Source organism: Moschus berezovskii, chromosome 14 (genome assembly GCF_049115385.1).
Source record: "Moschus berezovskii isolate FMDL1 chromosome 14, NW_MosBer_1.0, whole genome shotgun sequence".
NCBI classification, from domain to species: domain Eukaryota; kingdom Metazoa; phylum Chordata; class Mammalia; order Artiodactyla; family Moschidae; genus Moschus; species Moschus berezovskii.
Window position 1 is genome coordinate 1,497,182 of NC_142473.1, and position 4,459 is coordinate 1,501,640.

A 4,459-nucleotide genomic window follows, 5' to 3' on the forward strand; every position below is an offset into this window, starting at 1 on the left:
TGACACCATTTCTGCGACCCAAAAATGACCCTTACCAAGCCATCCCCCCTGGAAAGCCGCACAGAATTAACGGACTCATCTCTAGATTAGGCCCAATTCACATTCAACGCTTCGAGAAAAATCCCAAAATACCCTATCCAACAGGAAAGGAGACCTGACATCCCTGGGGTAACAGGAGCAAGTTCTTGAGATCCCTGATGCACCCCAAAAAGGAACCCATGATTCCAGCCACAACTCGAGAAAAATCACAAGTTCTACCCTCAATGCGAGATGAGGAATATTTCTGCTGCAGAGTCTCAAGAGAAATCACACATTCCCACTTGAATCTCGAACGGGTACTTGACACCACTTCTCGGACATTAAAACGACCCTTGGAAGCCGTCCCCAGTGGATCAGTCAGTCAGTCAGTTCTTTCGCTCAGTCGTGTCCGACTCTCCGCGACCCCATGAATCACAGCACGCCAGGCCTCCCTGTCCATCACCAACTCCCGGAGTACACTCAAACTCATGTCCACAGAGTCGGTGATGCCATCCAGCCATCTCATTCTCCGTCGTCCCCTTCTCCTCCCGCCCCCAACCTTTCCCAGCATGAGAGTCTTTTCCAGTGAGTCAACTCGTCGCATGAGGTGGCCAAAGTATTGCAGTTTCAGCTTTAGCATCAGTCCCTCCAATGAACATCCAGGATTGATCTCCTTTAGAATGGACTGGTTGGATCTCCTTGCAGTATAAGGGACTCTCAAGAGTCTTCTCCAACACCACAGTTCAAAAGCATCGATTCTTCGGCGATCAGCCTTCTTCACAGTCCAACTCTCACATCCATACATGACCACGGGAAAAACCATTGCCTTGACTAGATGGACCTTGGTTGGCAAAGTAATGTCTCTGCTTTTTAATATACTATCAGGTTGGTCATAACTTTCCTTCCAAGGAGCAAGCGTCTTTTAATTTCAAGGCTGCAATCAGCATCTGCAGTGATTTTGGAGCTCAAAAAAAACAAAGTCTGACACTGTTTCCACTGTTTTTCCATCTATTTCCCATGAAGTGATGGGACCAGATGCCATGAACTTTGTTTTCTGAATGTTGAGTTCAAACCAACCTTTTCACTCTCCTCTTTCACTTTCATCAAGAGGCTTTTGAGTTCCTCTTCACTTTCTGCCATAAGGGTAGTGTCATCTGCATATCTGAGGTTATTGATATTTCTCCAAGCAATCTTGATTCCAGCTTGTGCTTCTTCCAGCCCAGCGTTCCTCATGATGTACTCTGCATATAAGTTAAATAAGCAAGGTGACAATATACAACCTTGACGTACACCTTTTCCTATTTGGAACCAGTCTGTTGTTCCATGTCCAGTTCTAACTGTTGCTTCCTGACCTGCATACAGGTTTCTCAAGAGGCAGGTCAGGTGGTCTGGGATTCCCATCTCTTTCAGAATATTCCACAGTTTATTGTGATCGACACAGTCAAAGGCTTTGGCATAGTCAATGAAGCAGAAATAGATGTTTTTCTGAAACTCTCTTGCTTTCTCCATGATCCAGCGGATGTTGGCAATTTGATCTCTGGTGCCTCTGCCTTTTCTAAAACCTGCTTGAACATCTGGGAGTTCACGGTTTACATACTGCTGAAGCCTGGCTTGGAGAACTTTGAGCATGACTTTGCTAGCGTGTGAGATGAGGGCAAATGTCCGGTAGTTTGAGCATTCTTTGGCATTGCCTTTCGTTGGGATTGGAATGAAGACTGACCTCTTCCAGTCCTGTGGCCACTGCTGAGTTTTACATATCTGCTGGCATATTGAGTGCAGCACTTTCACAGCATCATCTTTCAAGACTTGTAATAGCTCAACTGGAATTCCATCACCTCCACTAGCTTTGTTAGTAGTGATGCTTTCTAAGGCCCACTTGACTTCACATTCCAAGATGTCTGGCTCTAGGTCAGTGATCACGTTATCGTGACTATCTTGGTTTTGAAGATCTTTTTTGTACAGTTCTTCTGTGTATTCTTGCCACCTCTTCTTAATTTCTTCTGCTTCTGTTAGGTCCATACCATTTCTGTCCTTTATCGAGCCCATCTTTGCATGAAATGTTCCCTTGGAATCTCTAATTTTCTTGAAGAGGTCTCTTGTTTTTCCTATTCTGTTGTTTTCTTCTATTTCTTTGCATTGATCACTGAGGAAGTCTTTCTTATCTCTCCTTGCTATTCTTTGGAACTCTGCATTCAGATGCTTATATCTTACCTTTTCTCCTTTGCTTTTCGCTTCTCTTCTTTTCACAGCTATTTGTAAGGCCTCCTCAGACAGCCATTTTGCTATTTTGCATTTCTTTTCCATGGGGATGGTCTTGGTCCCTGTCTCCTGTACAATGTCACGAACCTCCGTCCAGAGTTCATCAGGCACTCTATCAATCAGATCTAGTCCCATAAATCTATTTCTCACTTCCACTGTATAATCATAAGGGATTTGATTGAGGTCATATCTGAATGGTCTAGTGGTTTTCCCTACTTTCTTCAATTTAAGTCTGAACTTCACAATAAGGAGTTCATGATCTGAGCCACAGTCAGTTCCTGGTCTTGTTTTTGCTAACTGTATAGAGCTTCTCCATCTTTGGCTACAAAGAATATAATCAATCTGATTTCGGTGTTGACCATCTGGTGATGTCCATGTGTAGAGTCTTCTCTTGTGTTGTTGGAAGAGGGTGTTTGCTATGACCAGTGAATTCTCTTGACAAAACTCTATTAGCCTTTGCCCTGCTTCATTCCGTGCTCCAAGGCCAAATTTGCCAGTTACTCCAGGTGTTTCTTGACTTCCTACTTTTGCATTCCAGTCCCCTAGAATGAAAAGGACATCTTTTTTGGGTGTTAGTTCTAAAAGGTCTTGTAGGTCTTCATAGAACCGATTAACTTCAGCTTCTTCAGCATTACTGGTTGGGACATAGGCCTGGATTACTGTAATATTGAATGGTTTGCCTTGGAAACGAACAGAAATCATCCTGTCATTTTTAAGATTGCATCCAAGTACTGCATTTCGGACTCTTTTGTTGACCATGATGGCTACTCCATTTCTTCGAAGGGATTCCTGCCACAGTAGTAGATATAATGGTCATCTGAGTTAAATTCACCCATTCCAGTCCATTTTAATTCACTGATTCCTAGAATGTCGACGTTCACTCTTGCCATCTCCTGTTTGACCACTTCCAATTTGCCTTGATTCATGGACCTAACAATCCAGGTTCCTATGCAATCTTGCTCTTTACAGCACGGGATCTTGCTTCTATCACTGGTCACATCCACAACTGGGTATTGGTTTTGCTTTTGCTCCATCCCTTTATTCCTTCTATAGTTATTTCTCCACTGAGCTCCAGTAGCATACTGGGCACCTACCGACCTGGGGAATTCCTCATTCATTATCCTATCATTTTGCCCTTTGTCACTGTTCATGGGGTTCTCAAGGCAAGTACACTGAAGTGGTTTGCCATTCCCTTCTCCAATGGACCACATTCGGCTGTGGTCCATGTGATCAGATCGGCTAGTTTCCTGTGATTATGATTTCAGTTTGTCTGCCCTCTGGTGCCCCCTAGCAATACCTACCGTCTTATTTGGGTTTCTCTTACCTTGGTCGTGGAAAATCTCTTCACAGCCGCCCCAGCAAAGTGCAGCTGCTGTACCTTACCTTGGACGAGGGGTATCTCCTCAAGGCTGCCCCTCCTGACCTTGAACGTGGAGTAGCTCCTCTCGGCCCTCCTGCGCCTGCGCAGCCACCGCCTGTTGGGTGTGGGGTAGTTCCTCTCGGCCGCCGGCCCTGGCCTCAGGCGTGAGGTAGCTCGTCACGGCCGCACCTCTTTGTGTGGTTGATTGCGCCGGTGCCGGCGTCTCTCGCGTCGCGTCTGCGCCACTGGGGCCGTCGCATAGAAGCCTGGATAGTTCAGTTGGTAGAGCATCAGACTTTTAATCTGAGGGTCCAGGGTTCAAGTCCCTGTTCAGGCCTGTGGTCCCCAGTGGATAGGAGCACACAATTAACGGACTCATCTCTAGATGACTTCCAATTGCCATTGCACACCTCGAGAATAATCCCGAAGTTTCCCTTCCAAAACAAAAGGATGCCTGACCTCCCTGTGTCCACGATAGCGATTTCCTGAGGTCCCCATCACAACTCGAGATGTACCCCATGTTTCCAGCCTCAACTCGAGAAAAACCACAAGATTCTGCCCTCAATGCGAGATGAGGAATATTTCTGCTGCAGAGTCTCAAGAGAAATCACACATTCCCGCTTGAAACTCGAAAGGGTCCTTGAAACCCTTTCTGCAACACAAAAAGATCCCTGACTAAGCCGTCCCCACTTGAGAGGAGCACACAATTAACGGACTCAACACAAGATGAGACCCAAATCACATTCCACGCCACAAGGGGAATCCCGAAGATCCCCTTCCAATACGATTGGGGACCTGACGTGCTTGCGGCAACATGAGCGA

General features: G+C 45.9%; 1 non-coding gene across 1 annotated transcript; it reads left to right on the forward strand.

Moving 5' to 3' along the window:
• Positions 1 to 3,901: 3,901 nt before the first annotated feature.
• On the forward strand, positions 3,902 to 3,974 carry TRNAK-UUU (transfer RNA lysine (anticodon UUU)). Its single transcript has one exon. It is a non-coding gene; the product is annotated as a tRNA-Lys (tRNA).
• The last annotated feature ends 485 nt before the right edge of the window (positions 3,975 to 4,459 follow it).